At 43.9% G+C, this 22,380-nt stretch overlaps 1 protein-coding gene across 1 annotated transcript in view; it reads right to left on the reverse strand.

Annotated features, from left to right (window-relative positions):
- Window positions 1–22,380, reverse strand: part of PTPRN2 (protein tyrosine phosphatase receptor type N2) — a 636,554-nt gene that overhangs the window by 346,475 nt on the left and 267,699 nt on the right. The window lies entirely within an intron of this gene.

The raw sequence follows: 22,380 nt of genomic DNA on the forward strand, positions 1-22,380 counted from the left end.
GTCAGTGACTCGGACTCGAGTTGTGAAAATGTGTGATTTTGGGTGACTCTGCAACTCATGAGTCACATGCTTGGAAGACTCTGAAAAAGACTTGAGTCATGTCCCCATGCATGCAGATTCAAGTCTCCCTGTGTCTGGGTGTGCTTGCTTACTGTTTTTGCTGCGTGAAAAACCTCGTGGGGCCAGCATTCCAATGGGCAAGCAACAGAGAAGTTCCAGCCAGGAGGCAGGACATGTCATCACCAGTAGGAAAGGTAAAGTGGGACTGGGCTCTCTTTTTCCATCTCTGATAGGAAGGAAGGAATGGATGATCATTGGACAAAGGATGGGCATTCTCATATTTTCACTGACTGAGGGAGGGCAGGAGGAGGAGCCCAAGGGAGTTCTTGCTTTATAATTGGCTGGGAAGGGAAGGGAGGCAGAGAAGGCAGTACATAGCAATCACACTTTCCACCATGGCTGGTGGGGAGTGGGAAACCTCATTGAATGACCAGCTGAAGTGGGACTACTTCTGAGTAGGGCTGCAAAGGATCGAGTCATCCTGGTAAGCCTCCCAGCTGCACGTGACCTCCTCCCTCTTGCCACTTCTGTCCTGGCTCACTCGCAGTCCCTCCCACCCCTCCCAACAGCAGGGGAGTGTTCAAAGAAACCTCCAACACACACGCAGAGCCTGGCAGCAGCCCCATTTTTCCCCGTGGCAGGCTTCTTAAAGGGGGGGGGACTCGCCTCAAGTCTTTTAGAGTCACTAAAGGGTGACTCGGCGACTCAGAAAGTGCCCCTGTTAGGACTCTTTTTCGAGTCAAGTCGCAGGGGGGCAGTGACTCAGCGACTCGACTTGTGTCAAGCCACACTGGATATTTCCATCCCCAGTTAAATCACATGGAAAGGTATTCTCCAAAGACACTCCCAACACGGTAATGCCTTCCCTCTAATACTTTAAATAATATCTGATTTCTTGGAGGACTATTTTTTGGTGCTTTTGTTTGACTTTTAAGACTTGGGTATAAGATAGGAGAGAAATTAGATTTTTAGCATTTGTTATGTTTTAACCACATTTTAACTGAAAACACAGGGGAATAGCTTATAACCCTGCTTTGGCCATAGCCAGAATCAAGAGTTATTTATTTACTTCCTCTTCAGAGACTTCTGAAGACAGTGACTCTATTCCAGTGGCTCTGTGGAAAAAGATGGTCTCTAAACACAAAACATATGTATATTGATAAAATCAAAAGAAATTTATGGCTTTTAAAGTAAAGCAATCTAATAAATGTCAGAACAGGCCAACACCTTTGTCCAGAGAATTTGTTTTTACCACCCTAGCAAATGCAAGAATCAGAACAAGCCCCTTCTGTCACAAATGCACAATCTAATGAAAAGCAGACACTTCTCTATTAATATCTTCATTTTTTTGCCTCCCCCTCCCCCCCCTCCCCGTTTTAAAGTCTGGCTCTGCACACAGTCCCAAATGAGATGGAAGCGGAAGAATCAAAGCTCTGGATTCATACATGTTTGTAAAGTGTTTCTCGCACAAACAGCAATTATGGGGGAGAAAAATGTCTTTTTGCTATAGCCTTATGGAGTCTTTGCTTTCAGTTACTGAATGAATTGTCAATTCGAAAAATAAATGAATGGACCTTTGCTATCAGGAGCACAAACTGACAAGCAAATATTTGTATTGTTGCAAAGAAAAATGACTACAGTACAGGTAACACATGCCGGGGCTTTTGGGGCTGGCACAAAGGAGATCATAAACCAACTGTTGTTAATCTTTTATATGTCTCTTTTGATGTGCAAATTGCGAGGTTTTAAAATTTTTGGTTTATCCTCACATTAGCTCCCCAGTGCCTAACTAGTTTAAATGCTTCACCTTGTCATCACCATCTCATCCACTCACCAGAAAGATCCTGAAGATCTGCCAGACTAATTGGCTGTCTGAATGGAAAAGGAAACAATACTAAAAATGGACAAACACAAATTAAAACATATTTAAAATCTCCAGCTTACTTTTTCTTCTTGCACCATTAAATCACTTCATTTGTACCTGAAATTTCTTTCAACAGCAATTAATGATGAACTTCATTCACTACAAATAAAATCAATAGTAAAATACTCATTTGTTTGAATGAATTATGGTTGGAAGTCTGAGACTGTCTTTGTCAACCCATGAGAGGTCCACAGTCCAATCCTAAACAACTATCCAGAGAGGATACAATTCAGCCTTGAGGTACGGAACATTTGTTCCTTCACCTCCAGGAGGCCTATGTGACTGCCCCTCCTTCACAGGATGCCGCACGTGCTCCATTGGCACAGCTATATTGGTGCTGGAAAATTAGTTAGGATTGGGCTATCAATGAATTACCCCTAATTTAGGGAGCTTTGCAGTTGTAATCTCTAGGTGTCCCTAGCCTTAGCCAACAAAAATTGAAATTTTCCTCTGTAACATACAGTGGACAGCAGGTGAACCTTAATTTACCTTCTAATCAAGACCTTCTTCTACTAAATAGTGATGACCAAGGGCAGGATGCGTACAATGGCTGTGGGACAATGACATGGCTTGAGAGAACTAAGTAAAATTCATGTTTAATTACCTCCCCATAAGCCACCTGACTGCCAATAGGTCTCCTGAGACCAATGACAGCTATTTAGCTGGCATAAGTTCAAGGAGCCTCGGGGGGGGGGGGGTAACAGGGCTAGGAGAAGAGGAATAGGATTTTGGCATGCACTGCTGCTGTCAAGATCCTCCCCTTCCCGCTCCTTCCTGCCCCTGGTTTGGTCCAGTTCCCGTCCTGATCCTCCCTTATATGGCTCCTGCCACCGTTGCAACTACCTTGATGGGGTCTCCAGGAAATGCTGCTTGGAGCCTCCAGCCATCTGCATCAGCAGCTCCAAAGTACACAAAAGCACAGCTTTCATGCTGCCAGACCAGGGCATAAGGCAGTGGGACATGAGATGCTGCTGCTGTAGGCCATGAATAGGGTTGGGCCATGATGATCTAATTTAAAAGCACTTAACTTTCACTGCATTTCACCCAATATATCTTGCAACCCAATCCTAATGGGCTTTTACACCAGTGGAATACACATTCCGGTAGAGTAAACCACTTTACAGCCATTGCAGACTCAACTAGGCCAGTGCATGGAACCTGGCCACCACCACAAGTGGCAAGTTGCCAGGTCTGTGCAAAGATGAATGCAGGACGCCAGCTGATGCAGGTAAGTCGGCACAGGGGGTTAGAGGGAGGTGGGAAGGGGGTTGAAAGGGGAAGTAATGGGTGATGGGAGCAATGATGGGATGGTGATGGGAGAGGGAGAGGGCAGATCAGTTGCCAGAGTTCACCAGTGATGCATGCCAAATCCTGACCTCCTTTCTGGGTCTGATCCACCTTCAGCAATGAAGCTGGCAGAGGTTTGGGTTGATCCATAATGGTTGCTGGAAGTTAACGTGGGGCAAGGGAAGTAATGTTCCCCTACCTTGAGGAGGCCTCCAATGGCCAAAAGTCCTCTGCAGGATGCAGCAGAAGCTGTGCCAGCACCACTGCGTTGCAGTGCAGGGATTTAGTTAGGATTGGGCTGTGAGACTCAATAAATACAAAATAGGCAGAATATAATGGTACCCTTCACTATCTAGTTCTTCAATCAGAAACTCAGTGTGAAAGATTACAAAAATATATTGTACAGTTGACGTATTTACCCATTTTTAAGAGACAATGAGAAAGAGCCAAACTCCTTTAATCTTCCACTCTCTCTGGTAGGAATCAGTTTGACGTATTTTTCAGTTTGTTTCCTTGTCATCTACAGTACATTAAGAGTCCTTTGGTAAGCTTTTCTTTTAAAGGAAATACTGAATGACATGTTTATAATTAGATCTGCCTGACTACTCCATTTTCAGTTTGAAGGATAGGAAATGTGGACATGTCATGCATTCCCCTGACTCCTGATCAGTGTGCTAAGGAACTTAAACTTTCCCCATTGATGAGTGAATAGTGGAACAAATGACACAATACAAACTCCTTTCAGATGATGGACGTGCCTCCAACCTTGGAAAAACCAGTGACAGAGCTGATGTAGGAAGGGGAAAACCTCTTGTCTCCCCCAATACCAACCCTTCAGAATCTCAAAACACATAGACGGAGGGAGAATCAGCATGGCTTCTGTAAGGGTAAGTCTTGCCTCACAAACCTTTTAGAATTCTTTGAAATGGTCAACAGGCATGTGGATGCAGGAGAATCTGTGGACATTGTATATCTGGACTTTCAGAAGGCGTTTGACATGGTCCCTCCCCAAAGGCTACTAAAAATACTCCACAGTCAGGGAATTAGAGGACAGGTCCTCTCCTGGATTGAGAACTGGTTGAAGACCAGGAAACAGAGAGTGGGTGTCAATGGGCAATTTTCACAATGGAGAGAAGTGAAAAGCGTTGTGCCCCAAGGATCTGTCCTGGGACCAGTGCTTTTCAACCATAAATGACATGGAGACAGGGGTGAGCAGTGAGGTGGCAAAGTTTGCAGACAACACTAAACTTTTCCGAGTGGTTAAGACCAGACGTGATTGTGAGGAGCTCCAGAAGGATCTCTCCAAACTGGCAGAATGGGCAGCAAAATGGCAGATGTGCTTCAATGTAAGTAAGTGTAAAGTCATGCACATTGGGACAAAAAATCAAAACTCCACATATAGGCTAATGAGTTCTGAGCTGTCTGTGACAGATGGTGGACAGGTCGATGAAAGTGTTGACCCAATGTGCGGCGGCAGTAAAGAAGGCCAGTTCTATGCTTGAGATCATTAGAAAAGGTATTGAGAACAAAATGGCTAATATTATAACGCCATTGTACAAATTGATGGTAAGCCCACACCTGGAGTAGTGAGTCCAGTTCGGGTCGCCACATCTCAAAAAGTATATAGTGGAAATGGAAAAGGTGCAGAAGAGAGTGACTAAGATGATTATTGGGCTGGGGCACCTTCCTTATGAGGAAAGGCTAGAGCGTTTGGGCCTCTTCAGCCTAGAAAAGAGACACCTGAGGGGTGACATGATTGAGACATACAAAATTATGCAGGGGATGGACAGAGTGGATAGGGAGATGCTCTTTACACTCTCACATAATACCTGAACCAGGGGACATCCACTCAAACTGAGTGTTGGGAGGGTTAGAACAGACAAAAGAAAATATTTCTTTACTCAGCGTGTGGTCGGTCTGTGGAACTCCTTGCCACAGGATGTGGTGATAGTGTCTGTACTGGATGCCTTTAAAAGGGGATTGGACAAATTTCTGGAGGAAAAATCCATTACGGGTTACAAGCCATGATGTTTATGTGCAACCTCCTGATTTTAGAAATGGGCTGTCAGAATGCCAATGCAAGGGAGGGCACCAGGATGAGGTCTCTTGTTTTCTGGTGTGCTCCCTGGGTCAATTGGTGGGCCGCTGTGAGATACAGGAAGCTGGACTAGATGGGCCTATGGCCTGATCCAGTGGGGCTGTTCTTATGTTCAGTATTGTAAAATGTGACTTTGCTATCAACTATCCTTTTTGCAACAGCTAATAGCTCTAACAAAGTGTCTGCTCTCCCTTGATGAATGCCATAGACTCCAACCATTTCTAATGCTGGCCAAACAAATATAGATGGGCAGCCTGCTGCAGTAGGTGCCTCGTGTCACATGCGAGCCCTGATTGGTTCATGGAGAATTGTTCCTTTTAAGCAACGCAGTCATGCAGCTCAAAGTCCTCTAAAGCTAAGCTGTGTGCAGCTAAGAGTTTGGCATTTCTGGAAACAGGTGAAGATGTATGACATCATCACTGTGCATCCAGAAACACCACCAACCTGCTACACGCCCAGTGAAGGGGTCCATGAAGTGACAGGGACCCCTTAAGGGGAATACAGCCAAAAAGTGCTCCATGTGCCAATATGTCCTTGTGCTATATCCTCCCAGCCAGGAGTGTCTGTTTGTGGTGAAGTGGGATGCTAAATGTTCCATAGAGTTCTCTTTGCCTGCCTCCTGCCGTGGCTGAGTGGTTAAAGAGCAGTTTTATGGATTAGCTTGTGTGGGTTCTAGACTTGCAGACATTTCTTATGTATGTGTGTTTGATTGGTGTTTCTGTCCAGCCAGGCAACCCTCGCGTGGTCAGGCCTTGCTAGATAAGGCCATCCCTTTGGCTGGGTTTGAACTTGTCTTGCCTGTGACCAGGATCCTGCTTTATGGTGTTGAGGCTCCCCTTATGACTCATCATGATCGCTTCCCTGACAAAGAGGCTCCTTCCAGCTGGGGGAGCCAAACCCTCACCACAGAGAGACATCTGTGTTGCCCTCTTCCAAAGAAGCTACCTTCCATATTTTGCTCTACAATGGTCAAAAGGATATTTCTTAGATATGTGTGTTGTATAAGGTGACTTGAAGCTTGGGAGCTGGGATTCCTAGCCCCTGTGTGTTTTTGCCCATTTGCTGCTTATGCCATAGTAGCTCCAACAGGGAGTGAGGATACTGTGGCATCCTTGTGTAATGTGTGTATGGTGTTGTTGGGGCATTTTCTGATGGTTGGTTGTTGATTCCTGTGGTACTCATTCCTAGGGGCCTCCAGGGAGTGGTTCCAGTGTGGCCACCCACTGGACCTATGCCTCCCTCTGACCTCACCTTCAGTTTGGTCCACCCTAGCAGCACTTATCTGTGCACCAGCATTGGGTCTGGGTAGATGTGGTGATTGGCTCCTTGCTCATTGGGCCAACATTGTGCTGGTGTCAGGCTGCTACTCCATGGATCCTGGGCTGTATTGGAGTTTCCATGGATGCTGGTGGTGTTATTGGGAGGGCTGCAACAGTGTGTTGTTGCATAGGCTCTGGTCCTCCTTCCCCTTTGTGCAGGATAGGCTTCGCATATGGTGATTGTCCCACTAATTTCACTGTTGCAACACCAGTGTGACATCAGATTATATGATTGAGACGTAATATAATTATGATTAATAATTTAATTTTAAACGGAATTAGTTCTAAAACAACCTGTCTTAAGGACTGTCTACACAGCAACTTACTGAACTTCACAGGAACGTAGAAACCACCTTCTTCACAAGTAGACCATTGATCTTAGCTTACTACTGTTCTCATAGACTAGCATCTGCTCTCCAGGATTTTAGATAGTCTTTTCCAGCCCTATGTGGAGATGCCAAATATTGAACCTGGGACCTTCTGCACTCTTTGTCTGCTGCCACATCTTTTACTTAGCATCTCTTCTTAGCATCAATGTGCTTCTCAGTTCTATACAGAAAACATTAAACTACTCTGCCAATTTTTGCATACATCTCTCTTCTGCCTTCTAATTTTCTTGGAAACTCAAGTAGCAGTTTTCTCATTACATATCAATTTACAACTCAAAAAATCAGGAATAGATCAATGCAAGTTATCTGCAAGTTATAACACATCTTCCTTTCACATTCTCAGGCAAACTGGAGGACGTTATGCAGAGCATGTGGTCTGCTTTCACAAATAATTTCTATGGAAAATAGCAGTCAGGCAGTAATACAAACCCAAGGTGACCTCATTACTGAAATTTGTTCCAGTTGTCATTAGACATATCACACTGTGTCAATCAAATCAGGAAAGAACTAAGAGATACTGACACGTAGCACCAGTGATTAGAGATGAAAAATACTAAGAATCCCTTGGTAGGAGAAGAATATGTATAGAGTTTAGGATTCAACCACCCCTGATCTGTCCCTTGTATTTTTGCTTCTACTCTGTTTCCCCTTCCTTGGCAAAGCCTTATTAGTTTTTTCCCCCTCACAAAGGAAAGCACTTTCTTCTAAGGTGCCAGGGGGAGTCAGTCATCATATCTGGGATAGCACTTTCTTATGACTATGGGCAAGATCAAGTTGCTAGGATACCAAGGGGAGTGTCTATCTCAGAGGAAGTTTTACTTCAACAGCAGGTAACAGGGATTTGATGGAGCTTGCAGCTGAGAGACAGAGAGACAGAAAGAAAACTTGCAATTTTATTGTTTTGCCTTTTCCTTAGTTCCAAGAGGCTCGAAAAATTCTTCCTAGAAAAAACACAACACTACCTCCTCCCATCCTACTTGTGGCCAGTGAAAGCACATTCCTGAACCGCAAATCAATCATCAAGGTCTCTTTCTTATAATTATTATTTATGTACTGTAATATTTATAATTTGCCTTTCCACTAAAAAGTACCCAAGGTATTTAATCAACTGCAAACAAAAAGATCAGATTAAATCACAAAACAATAAACAATACAATACTTACATAATAAAAGATTATAGAAGATTGCCCATAAAAGACACTCAATTAAAAATATGAAACAGCATATAATTGCTTAAAACAATATATCTTTCTCTATCAAACTTGTTTAAAAGTGTTTCCACTTATTGACTAAAATAAAAGATGACCAGACTGACATTTCTGGGAAGAATATTCCAAAGTCTTGGCACCATTTCTCACCCCATCCCATGGTAAAAAAGAAGCCGCACAACATTCACACTTTCTCCCCACTGTGATTAGGAAAGGTAAATGTTTACGAACCAAGCCTGGGGCAAACCACTATCAGCTTAACTAACCTCTGAATTGTTTGAGGAAAGTAAAGGATAATCTCATGTACACTGCCAGTGGTGTTGCTAGGGGGGTGCGGGCTGCACTGGGTGGCGCACACGGGGGGTGATGTGCACCAGAAGGGTGACGTGCTAAAAGCGCGGTGGTTAGGAGTAACCCCATCATATTATATACCATTGGATGCGGAACGTCGAGCATAATGCAATGCAAAAAACCAGAGTGAAATATCTTCTTTCTATCAAAAGTTATGGCCAAAAAACTGGAGAACAAAAATGCATGGATTACTATAGAAAGTGAAAGTGAGCCGTATCACGTGTTTACTCGTGAGCAGGCAAACTTGCCTTAGTCCATCGGAAAGGGCAGGCTGAGAGGAATCCAACAACACTGGAATGGTCCTGATCCAATGAATGCAGCTCCCAAAAACACCTGAGAAGGAAGTCCCTCACTCCAAGCAGATGAATGTATTGAGCCCTATGGAAAGTGAAACTATGCCTTATGGTTGCATTTACTCATGAGTAAGCAAACATGCCTTGGCTGGTGGTCAGGCCAGGCAAAGGGGAATGTGAAGCTACCAGAATGGTTCTGATCTGATGGAACTGGAGCTCAACAAATGCTCCAGAAGGCAGACGTTCTTAAAGTGAACTGGGCACTGGGTAGGGCTGAAAACCTTACTGCTTTAGCGGGGGGGGGGGTGTTATTGCAGGCAGGTTACAGAGGAAATTCACTTCATGAACCAGGGCTGGCTTCTGCTTATTTAATTATTTGTTTTACTTTAATTATTTATACTTATTTAATTTGCCCTGTGATGTCACTTCCACCATGACATCACTTCTGGTGGGTCTTGGACAGATTATCATTCTAAAAAGTGGGTCCCAGTGCTAAAAGTTTGATAACTGCTGCAATAAGGTGTTAGTAAGTTGACACCCGGGGGAGTGTGTGACACCACTAGTGACCAAAGTCACTAAAATTACAATTTGGAAGAATAATACCATCATGTTATATATCAATCAATGTGTAATTTCTGCAGAATGTGTTCTATCTTTGTTCTATCAAAAGGTACTGCCAAAAAACCAATGGGGCGGAGTGATGGTACATCACCACGCCCACCATCTGGAGTGTTGCCCCACCCACTGCATGGGGGGGTGACGCACTGGCATCCCGCACCGGGTGACGCGAACCCTAGTGACATCACTCTACATTGCCCTGAGGTCCTGCAAAGAGGGCAGGAAACAAACATGATAATTACAATAATAAAATACTGATATAGTATTATCTGTTCTGCAAATTGTCATTGTACAGACTGCTTTAGCTCCAGTGCATGACAATACTAGCAATTTCTCAGATGTCCCTCCATAAAGCTGGATATTGCCTTTTAAAAGACTTTGACTGTAGTACAAAAAGTTCCTGGCATGTCTCCTACTTTATCCATTGTTTGCCAGGACTTTATTGGACAATGAGAAAGTCCTTCTAGGAGATGTATTTCCCAGTGAAAACATCTAACATAAGCACATGTCATTTGTATGCTAGCCATACATTAGCAATTGGAAAAACTCAGAGAGAGAAATTCAACAGCAGTTAGATTTTTTAAAACACTACAGTACTACAAGGATCTTGGCAGCAAACGAATTGACTGACAGTGCAATACTAACTGAGCAGTGAGCACGGCAGAACCGTCCCTGAACCAGCTCAGAGTGTCACAAACATGCAATAAGGCATGTTTGCAGCAACGCATGAGCCAGTGCCAGCCCAATGACCTGCACCAGTTTACCAGCACGACATCCCATCCCAGAGCCAGTTGGCACAGGTAAGGTTGCGCCAGGTGGTGCAGAGGCTGGAAGAGGGTGGGAAGAAGGTGTTTTGGAGGCAAGGGGTGTTTCTGGGCAGAGGAGGGTGGAACAAGGGGGTGATTGGACCCAGGACAAGGGCAGAACGGCAGCAATGGTGCATGCTGCATCCAAACCCCCTTCCTGGACCCGGAAGCCCTGTGGAAGCACAGGACTTCCAAAATTTGTGCCAGCAATATGGCTGGTGCAGATCTGAGAAGCCCCATAGGAAACATTCAGGCATTACTCAGGGTAAGGAGAAGTATATCCCCTTATCCTGAGACGACCTCCAACCACCTCCTGAGCTGCACTGGATGCAGCATGGGCTGCCCATATTGCAACTACAGTTAGTTAGATGTATTTTTTGGCTTCACTATCCATGTTTAGACGCATCCTCCAAGGGAATCCACACTTCATGTTGCCATTCATTTGTGTTTCATTTAAACAGACTCCAGCTTGGAGCAATGTAGTATGGAGCAAAATAATATACGATCGGAATTAAATATCCTCCAGGCATGTTCAAATCAGTTGAAATGTTGTGTTGCTTTGACTGAAACTCTGACCTCAATCATTGTGAGACAAGCAGAAGCCCCACATTATGCATTAGTTGTTGTACCGTATTATTGCAGACTAAAGCTTTGGGGGAGCAAATGTTTGAATACTTTCCCACATTTCTAAAAACAAACAACTCTTTACACATTCAAAGCAAATATGTCCATAGAAAGATTAGCCAAAAGCCTTCTATTTGGCATGCTTAGTTTTTGCAGGCTTCTCATACTGATGTACTCGTACTAAAAAATTTGGCCATCAAGACAGGTTTCTCTTTTTGGCTGATGCCTCCCTATCACTTATTCATATGATGAATCTGATTTACACTATAGTGTCTAACCATTCTTCTATTACTGAAGCCACAATAACTTTTGGAGACTTCTTTGATATTACTCATGCATGCTACTGCACAAATAATCCAATTTGCAGCAACTATCCCATTATAAAGACTTTTTCCATGAACACCTTTGATGGTTTTAAGATAATTTCAAGTTCCTGGTGATTTTACTTACTTTATTGGGGGGGGGGGGGTTGTATAGAATCTTTCTGAGTTTTGGTTTTGTGTATGCTGCACAATGTCTATGCTTATATGTGCCTTTATTTTGTCAGGGTGCATGCAACATTTGTATTTATTTTTCGCAAATAAATTTAGCCAGCTGGATTCAGCTTTGTTACTCGCTGAAAGTCCTTAAATTATAGATTAGCACAGGGGTTCCCAAAAGGCATCATGGCACACTCACAAGGGTGTCATGGGATGTTTCTGATGGCCCCTTCTACCTGGTCTCATGGCTGCCACCATCTTGGATCTCACAAAATCTCACAAGATTTGGGCTCTGCCATCGTGGATCTCGTGAGATTTTGCAAGACCGAAGATAGTGGCACTCAACTAAGCTGGAAAGAAGGGGCTTAAGAACATCCCCACTGAATCAGGCCATAGGCCCATCTAGTCCAGCTTTCTGTATCTCACAATGGCCCAACAAATGCTTCTGGGAGCACACAAAAGAACAAGAGACCTGCATCCTGATGCCCTCCCAAGCATCTGGCATTCTGACATAGCCCATTTCTAAAATGGTTGTACACTATCAGGCTTCAGGGGCAGTCTCATGACTCAGGTAAGTTTGGGAACCACTAGAGTAGTGGTGTGATGTTTTGAAATGGTTTGCTGGGGTTGGTGGCTGAAGTGCAAGAGGTGTTTAGGTGCATTACTTTTCTGGGCATTGCTGGTGAAGCTCTTGCTTCAGGGATGAACATTCCACGTCATTGTTTTCCCTGGCAGCCTACAAGTTAAAACCACTGGTTTTGACACTGAAGTATGTTAATGATTTCTATGTATTAAGAGAATTATATTCTTCAATTTAAGAAAGAAACACATTCCCATGGTACAATATATATATAGGCACCAGACTCTTAAGTTTCAAGTATGAAATGAAATCTTAAGATTTCAAACAATTTTTAAAAGATGAAAAATCAAGACTACAGAGGGAGAATGTTCACTGGATGTAAACCAGCTGCACACTCAACTCAGGCTTCCTCAAGTCTTGTTTATTAATAACTTGGTTTTACTACAGCAATCCAAGCCTTTGGGAGTATATGCAAACCAGAATATTTGTATTTGGCCTTCAGCAATATACCTAGAGCGCGACAGTGCTTTCCCCATGGTTTTGAACATGCTGACAGTCCTCACTAACTAAACCTCTGAGAGAACTTAAAACTAGAACCAATAATAAACCAATGAAAAATTATTATTAGGTATGTATTGGAATAGGAGATAGGAGAAGGACACAGGATGTGGTATCTACAGTGGCCCTTTGCTTTGGTGACTCTGGGAGACGTGGTTAAAGCCTGGGCTTTCAGCAGTGGATGTACTACACAGCTGCAACCACTAGTATTTATTTATTTTTCACATTTTTATACAGCCCTTCCTCCAAAGAGCTCAACCACTAGAGACAACGAGGTCTTTAGGGATAAAAGTAGCACTTGGAGGTTGGAGAGACTGTGGGTTGTAGTTGGAGGGAGAGGGATCTTGCTAGCTTTTTTCTAGCCAACTGACTTACCGGCTTGCTGACTAATGAACTGACTCACAAACCGGCTAATGGATTAACAAACTGGCACACTGACTGGCGGATGGACAATGAACAGGCACACTGACTAGCTTATGGACTAACCAAACAGAGACTGCTGAGTGGTGGAGAGCTGAGGTGGCACTGCTGTACCTAGAAGAACACTGCTTGAAGAACTGGGAGGAGGGACCCTGCAGCCCTGCAGATAAGCCACCTACGAGTCACCTTCCTGCTTGTGCTGGAGTTCAGCAGTAGGTTTATATGCTGATAGAGCTAGCTTGAAGTGTACTGGGGGGACAAATTAGCTTGAAGTGGGCATTAGTTCTCTAGGCCAAGTTTAGAAAAGGAATTTGGCAAAACAAGGTATTAGAAACGACAGCATTATGAAAAGTAAACTCTAAGAAATCCTAAGTTGTCAATTAGCCTATAAGTAACATGGGAAAGAGTTCTGTGTGAATAGCAGCCACAGGAGATTTCACATAAAATTGTGTCAAAATTAAGCAAAATAAATAAGCTATATAAACAATTATAACTATTGTAAGCACAGAGAAAGGGGAGTATTAAGCTTGCTCCAGGGTCTTCATTTCTATGAATCCTCATCTCTTGTTAACTGAATAAATATACCATGATGTTAAGAAACTGGAAGGCTGCAACCTGTTACAGCAATTTCCTACAACCCTTTCAAAGTTCTGGATCAGTTTAAAGAAATTTTAAGTCACAGAATTTTTACAAGTCACAGAAGGTTCTTCATGTGCAGTATGAACAGTGGTATAGGAGTGTGTCATGGCATTGCTCTCAGCCACATTCCCAGAGCCATGCCCCACTAAGACTATATAGTGAGCCTGCCTTATCCGCAGGCTTGGCTTCCACAGATTTGAGCATCTGTGGATGCTGAGCCTGTAGCTCAGAGGTCCTCCCAGCAATCACCAGAAGCCACTTCTGGTCACATCCAAGAGGTGTGCTCAGGCTGGGGAAGGCCTGTGGAGAGGGATACAGGCCTTCCGTGGCCTCAGAAGTCCTCCTTGACATGCTCAGAAACCACTTCTGGTTTGTGTCTGCAACTTTTGGATGGGACCAGGAGGTGTCCTGGCGTCAGAACTCCTCCTGGGTGTGACTAGAAGTCACAGACATAAACTAGAAGTAAATTCCAGTCACATCTGGGAAGCCTTCTGAAGAGACTGGGAGAATGGAGTGACTTCTGGAGGGCTCAGCAAACACACACACCCCGGTGAATCCTTGCAGTGTTGTGACCCTGCTTCCCCCATAGATTTCTGTATTGGGGGGTTGTGGAACTGATACCCCACAGATACTAAGGGCCCACTGTACAAAAAAAAAAAATCAACTTTAAACTTCATTACAGTGTTTTTTTCTACTCTGACACTTACAATACTTCATTTAAAGATCTAGGTTATGTCATCCCAGTTTCATGGAGTCAGTTGTACTAGTTATACACAAATACATAAAAAATTGAAAACAGCATTAAAGGTAGCCCAGATAAATATAAAAGGTATATTAGAGTGCTAGCCTAGTCATGTTTACTTAGAAGGAAGTTCCACTGTATTCAGTAGGGTTTACTCCCAGCTAAATCTGCATAGGACTATAGCCAAAAAAAACTGATCTCAGTGTTCCAAGTAAGTTGAATACGTTTGAAGTTCCTCTGACCTCCAGGAGGAATGTGAGAACCTGACCACACATCGATGGTCAAGGTCTTTGAGGGAGCCAAGTTGGAAAATACACAAGCATCCTGGGCTTGAACTTCAAATGATGTAACTGACCCATTAGATAGTTTACAACCATTTGGGCATCCCTACCTGCCCTCTGTCCTGGTCAAGTGGAATTGGATGGCTTGTTGGCTGATACATGTCAGTTCAAGCAGATGGGCTGGCTACTATCTTAGCTGGACCCAGATGAAGAAGACAGCACATCCACAAAATAACCTGTCTTCTTGGCCATGCAGTTGTTCTGCAACAGTGCTGGTTTCAAAGTGTCTCAGAGAAGGCTCTTTTCTATTTAACCTTATGCTGAGGTGTTTCTTAAGGGAGATGGAGAAAAAGAAAGGTGCAAGGGGAGCTCAATGATCACAGCTTGGATCAAAGCTGATTTAGACTCGGTGACATCAAAGTCACTGATTTAGACTCAGTGACTGAACTTGTTTAAGTTCAAGCACAATGACCTGGTTGTGAATTGTGCTTATGGTCAGTAAAATTAAACTGAGTGATTGGGATTATCATACTGAAGAAGTTTACACTATTTGTGCAAAGGAGCTGTTGAATTATTGTCAACTACTAATTCTCTTCTTTAAAAGGGGGTTCTTTTCCTCCTCCTCTCACCAGAAATCTCTCCAAATCCCTTCTTTCTGGGACACTAGGGTGACAGATGAAAAAACCTTGGCTCCCAACCTTGGCTCCAAAAACCAAGACATGAGTAGTTGGAAAAAACAAGAGAGAAAACTAAGCAATATTCCTCTTATGAAAGTAATATATTTAGCCATGTCCAGACCTGTGTAACCCTCATGGATTCTTTATCACAATATTGCTATAGCTAAAAAGCATTCAGAGAGCACTGTAGAAAACTGTGAACAGATTTGATTTCAAAATACTACGAAGCACTGGCTCATGAGCAGTTTAATAACTTCAGATTCACAGGGGAAATTCACCCAACTGAATACGTCTGTGCCTACTGCTAAACTTTTTCAAAACATATTTCCAACAGATCTTACCAAAAGGAAAAGTCATATGGGACTGGTCTTGGAGAGGTGCATCCGAGGTAAGAAGCACAACCCAATTAAAAGTCTCTTTTTAGTGGTGCATCCAAGAGCTTTGCGGAATAATAGAAATGCTGAAGTATTTGGATGCTTCCAGATCATTCAAACCACAATTCTCTTTGGCCAAAATAAACAAGGATGCGCTTCCACCATGTTCAATACAAATTGCAGTTCAGATAAACTACACAGGTAGTTTAGTTCAGATAGTTCAGGTAGTTCAGATAAACTACACTCAGCCTCCTGAGCTGCCTGGAGCGCGGGGCTACAGCAGCACTGAAAATGGCTGCCACTGTATCCAGTGTGCCCCAGGTAGCCACAGCCTCAGGAAAAGGGGACTTTTGTCCTCTTCCCCCGGGTAAGCTGAGTAGCCCCACAATGAGGCTACTCAATTCTACTCAAGCATTGTCATAGAATTTAGAGCCTCTGTGTTAGGTGGAGGCTCAGGATCCAGTGGAGTGAAGCTCCACCAGTCCCGCCTCCCTCCTGCCCCGCTCCCTTCGCCCAGCATGCCTCCTCCCTGCCCTCTCCCCACCCTTCCACCACCTCCCCCGCCCCGGAACACCTTCTCCTTATCCCCTCCCACGCCCCTACCTACCTCTCCACTGCTTGGCGGTTCACACAAACAGCGGAGCTCCAGTACTCCGTCAGTGCTGGGTTAGCACTGGCACTCCACTGGTACCAGGGTCAGCAAATGTGCTGTAAGGTGCTGTAAACGCGACAGTCTGCGCCGGTGGCAAGCTGGCGCACTCTCATTAGGACTGGGCCCTAACTTCTGTCATATTATCAGATTAGTCTGTTTGTTTGTTTTTGCTTAGATCAAGACCTTAACACAGGTATAAACCCTTCACATCAGAAGAGGAGAGGGGATGGTTTTTGTTTTTTGCTGACTATTTCTTGCTAACCATTGTCCATCTTACTGAGCATTTGTTAACCAACCAACAGAGTTCTCAATAAGCACATCTCTTCATCAGTAGCAAAGACTAATAAAAGTGTTCGGGGATATATCTTGTAGAAAAATACTTCTAGGTACAAATCAAACCACTATATTTGGGATGTAGGTGTGCTTTGTTTTATTGTTTCATTCTTTTTTCCCGTTTTCCAGCCAAACAATAAAACACAACACCACTACAGTTTTGAGGCTATGAATGCAAATTTCTGGATGGATGGCCTGTGCAAACGTCTTCTCAGCAGTGGTGCATCTACCAAGGATGCCCCCCCCCAGGTTCTATTCTGAAGGTCATGTGAGGGGGGTGCATGAGGCCAATCAAGATGGTACATCACACCTGCTGCTGCCTCTAAGTGTTTGAAGAAACACTTAGTGCCAGTGGCAGTACTTTTTAGGCTTGCCGCCATCTCTAGGTGTTTCTTTAAACACTCAGAGGTGGAGTGGCAGAGGGTGCGATCTTGCTGTGCTGCCCCCTTCTATTCAAAGGAGAAGGAATTGAAGGTAAGGCACATTGCATGTCGCCTCTAGATGTTTGAAGGGAGTGCGTGTGATCTTTGCTGTGCCGTTCCTCCATTCCTTCCAAAGGAGAAGAAACAGAGGGGCAACATGGCAAGATCACACCCATTCCCATTCCCTCTAAGTGTTTGAAGGCAGTGCATTTGATCTTCATTGTGCTGCCCCTCTGTTCCTTCCAAGGAGAAGGAACGGAGGGATAGCACAGCGAGACTGCATCTGCTGCCACCTCTGTTTGAAGGCAATGCATGCAATCTTTGCCACCCCTCCATTCTTTCCAAAGGAGAAAAAATGGAGGGCCAGCCTACAGTGATATCACATGCACCCCCTCTAAGTGTTTGAAAGCAACATATGGTCATACGTAACCAAAGATGCATAAAGTCAAGACAAGTAAAATACATGATGTGTAGCAAGGACTGGTAAAAGGTTTGATATCATGCTCCAAATTCCCTAAATCCCTTGTTTTGCCTGACTTCATACTGCATTTTAATACTGTGATTATATGGTAATAAATGGAAGGTGCCTTGAGACCTATAACAAAGGCACAATCAAAATTCTAAAGTAAATGTGCTCAACAGTATACATGCAGGCTTATTTTCACTTGATTTTATTAATATCTGGAAGCAAATAAGAAGCTAACTTTAAAAAAACCCACTGAAACCATGATCTCTTTTAGGCTTCACATTATACATACAAACTAGTTTTACAAACTATGAAACAATATGCTTTTGAGATGTTCTGGCATTAGAAAAAGATTTTATAAATTGCCAAAACTACCCTGTAGAATACCCTTCCAATAGAGGCCCAGTTGACCCTTACCTTCTAGCCTTTCAGACACTGCACAAAGACTTGACTTTTTTGTTTCACTCTGGGGCTGGTGGTGGTTGATATTATTGTGGTTTGGATGTGAATTAAGGCAGTTTGAGTTGCCTTTTTGTGTATTGTTTTGTTTTATTATGTATTTTTGGGTGCAATCTCAACTTGCGCTGGAACAGACAGGCTGATTGGTCTGCGCTGTATCCAGCACAAGGTAAGCATGGGCTGGAGCGCAACTCAGGGTAAAGGGATACCCATGTCATGCGCCAGGTACCCCATGGGGCTACTCGGATTTGTGCCAGTGATTTTACTGACACAATCCAAGTGGTCTGCATAAGGCCAATATGACCAGGGACAGGGATTGCGATACGGCCTAAGGAGCTGTGACTGATTCCTCCCCTTCCTGGGCCCAATCCAATTCCCACTCCACCCACTCCCTGCCTGAAAATGCCCCCTCCCCGTCTGTGTCCCACCTTCCTGCCACTCTCTTCAACTACTCACACCAGTCTCCTGGGCCAGTGTGAACCCAACTGACCGCAGTGAAGTGCTTTATGGCACATTCGTGATACCCGGAAGGTGGCACAACAGCACTGAGCCAGCCGAAATGCCAGTTTGGATTGAGCTGCCCATTTCTTAACAAGTAAGTTGCTTTGAGTTGACTGAAAGGTGGGGTAAAAAATATATTAATAAAACTATGTTTTGAATAACTACATCCTTTTTCTGGGGTGTAATGGAGACTAGCCTCCTCATGGTGCACCCTGGGCAACATGACTTATCACAGCCAAATAGTCTACACACATTGGCTGCTGGACCTAAAAGGACCTTCCAGCAAGAAGAAGCAGCATGAACATCAGAAACTGCTACAAGATTAAATAAATCCTTTTTCCTCTATAGCAGGGAAGACAAGCCCCAGCAAACCACAGGCATACTGGAATTACCACTGGCACTATCCTTTCCTGCCAGGCTGACTGGTCTGACTGGTGCAATATTCCTCAGCCAAGGAGCAGGGCACCAGTGGCCTTCAGGAGGAGCTACTGAAACCAGCCATCCCCGTCATTGGATTGAGCAAGGTTCTAGAATCGTATGGTTTCTAGACTTCAGAGAAGCTGTGGTTATCTAGCACTGTAGTGATGGGAGCATCCTTTGTGTTGCAGACGCAAAAAAGGCTGTGAATTGGGACCAAACAGAATATATTCTAGAGTGTCATTTACTCTGATAACAACAAAAAGGTACTTTATTTCTATGGATGCAGTACTGAAACTGTCTCATATGCATTTGTATTTGTGAATGCATTACACAATCTTTTATAACTAGGCCTCACTTGAAACAGAGATGATTCTTGCAAAGCTTTTGCTATCCTCAACCTCCCTTCCCCATTTTGGCAATTTTTCAAGAGGCTGCCAAGAGGGCAAAGGCAGGAAGCACCATTCTCACTGTGAATTCCCTATATGGCTTCATACTGGCAATATGACCCCTGAATCTTTCTCTGAGGGGCTCAAGGTGGTATACATAGTTCCTCCCCTCTTTTTGTCCTCACAACAACCCTGTGAGGCTGGCCCACAGTCACCCAGGAAGCTTCATAGCTGAGTGGGGATTTGAACCTGGATCTTTCAGGTCTAACTCTCAAACTATCCTAGCTCTCAATACTATTCTACAAATTGAGAACATAAAAGGAATCTAATTATTTCCAAGTCTTGTTTCTTTAAGAGAAGCATTTTGATACCAACAAAAAAATGGCAAAAGAAAACTTAATAATTGGATCTGAACTGGTCATGAGTTTTCCCACCTCTGTCAAAATAAATCACCTTTACTTGGTTTGAGATCTTGGATCAGTTGTGTGTATCTTTCTCCAGTGCGTGAGCAGCTCAAAGTACTTTATCTTAAATCACTAGAGAGCTCCCCCTTCATTTTTCCTAACAGTAGAAATAGAAATGTATAATACATTAAATAGGAAGGAGATGCTGAATAATTACACTTGAGGAGGGATGCAGGAGACCAAAGGGAATAATAACACATGGAAACACCTTTAGGAAGATCTAGCCTTGCATTTTTTGCTACATTTTGAAGGCCAAGAAGGCTTCAGAAGCTCCTCACCTTCTCTTTCCATCAACATCTTGCCTTTAGGCATGCTAGAGCCCTGAACCCTTCCCCCTCCCTTGAGGACTGGCTGTGTGGCAGAGAGTAACTGCTACGATTCTACATCCTAATTTGCTGGAGGTGCTCAGCTGCTGTAGCAAGCCCAGGCTGTACAGCTTCTGAGCTTGTCTTCCCTGCAGGGAAGGCAGGATAACTTGATTCACTGCTGTCAAGGAGAAGGCTGCCAAGCCAAGAGATCTGCCTCTTGCCAAGCTGTTGGCACTGAAATCAAACCTGTGGATCTGTCATGCACTTTTTGCTGCTTGAGTTCACAGGGAACAGTCTATGACTGTTTCCTATCCACACACCACTAGACTGAACCAACAGCTGAGGCTTGGAATGTGTGTTTTTTAAAGAGGCTTCCTGCTGTGTCATGTCACAATCTCTCTTGCTCTCCTTCTATGCTATATATGTGAACGTCTACAGATAACAATGCCTGGGTCTCCAGGGCACCAAGGTCCTTCCTTTACAGACAAAAGCTGAGATTTAGTAGATATTGGACAGAATATCACATAAGCACAGAAACATGACTAGCTGCCCCAACAGAGTTCCTTTCCTTCAAGCCAAGATTGCGTTCAAGTTACTCTGGATGCAACAGACCCATTTTTAGAGCCTCCCAGATAAATCTGAAGCTTCTCCTGCTCATTAATAATTTGCAGATGAATGCATATCTGTATGTCTATCCTGCCTATAGGCAGTCCCTGAGAGGGGGAAGCAAGGCTAACAAATGCCCACCCTACAAAACACATGCTCTGCCAAACTCTGAAATATAAAGTGTAAAATCAGGGGTGGATCCAGGGTAGTTTTTTTTGGGGGGGGGGCATGAGGACTATCTTCTGCCAGAGCCCGTGTCAACCAGGCAGGTAAGACCTGGGCTCCCAGTATGTTCTGGGTAGCCCTCTGAAACTTCTGGTTCTGACTGCCCTCTGAAACTGCCTCTTCTAGGTGGGTAGGTCTGGGCCCCGGGCTGTGCTTGGGTTGCTCCCCATTTCGCCTTTCCCTGCTGGCACAACAGTTTGGAAGGGCCCAATACCCATACCCCCCTGGATTCGCCCCTGTATAAAATACAGAGCTACTTTTGCTTGGAAAGAGGGAATATGCAAAATATCTTCAGCTTCCTAGAATTTATCTTATCTCTTCTTTGTCCACCCTGTTTTTTTTTGTTTGTTTTTTATTAGAGTTGCTTCTGATCACGCTTCTGTTGAAGGTCTGGCAAAGGAGTTAAGAACTACAGTCAGGAAAGACAATGACATGCTTCATGCTATTGTATCCTTTGTATCCACTGCAATGTCTTGTGATAACTGTCTTCATTGGAGGGTGACTGGTTCAATCAGGGTGCATCCAGATCACAGTATCCCTGCCACAAAATAGGGCTACCCCCATATACCTCTACAAAGCTTCTACCCAGTTGTTCACTCATGCTACAGAGTTTCTTTTTTTAGGACTTGACTGGATTTGTGTGCATAGGTCTAGGAGTATTTTTACTGAGAGTAAATCCAAAGGCTTCAGAGGGTGATGAAAAGGGAGCTGAGTAATCACTGATCAAAATACCAGCTCTTTAAAGCACCAACTTCAGCAATGAAAAAACAACATAAACCAGGAAAAACAACCCACAAAGCAATCACTCTGACAAGCTACGAAAGCTGAACACTCATCTGGGCTAAACATAGAACAAGTCTCCCCTCTGCATGCATTTCAATATATGAATCTTCAGAGCAATTAAAAATCAGTCTTGAAAGTTCCTTTGCTCACTTTAAGAAAATCTAGCGTTAGTATTTAGAAAAGAGGAAAGGCACATTTGTATATATCTATTAGATGTTTCATATTATCCAAAAGAGGCTACTGAAATGTGTTCTATGTATAGGAGTCCCAGGTATCCACCAGGTATATGATCCTGCTGCTACTGCAGATAGCCCAAGCCATGGATAGTAGCAAACCCTACTCAAATTTCCTCAACTGCACTCATGACTCACTTTTCTTCATTTGCAAATGCTTTGCAAATTGAAGCTTTTTCTTTGCTTTGGAAGGCTTTGGAAAAGGAAGCAAACTTTGAGAACTTAGGGCCCAATCCTGAAGTGTGGCAGGGCCAGCGTGGAGCACTAGCACTGGCGCTGGGTATCGCAAACATGCCATAAAGCACAGACTTGAGACACCTCATTGTGGGGATTGGGGCTTTCCCTGGGGGAAGGGGTTGAAAGTCCACTTCCCCCATGAAAACTTCTGGTGGCTG

Source organism: Tiliqua scincoides, chromosome 5, assembly GCF_035046505.1.
Source record: "Tiliqua scincoides isolate rTilSci1 chromosome 5, rTilSci1.hap2, whole genome shotgun sequence".
NCBI lineage: Eukaryota > Metazoa > Chordata > Lepidosauria > Squamata > Scincidae > Tiliqua > Tiliqua scincoides.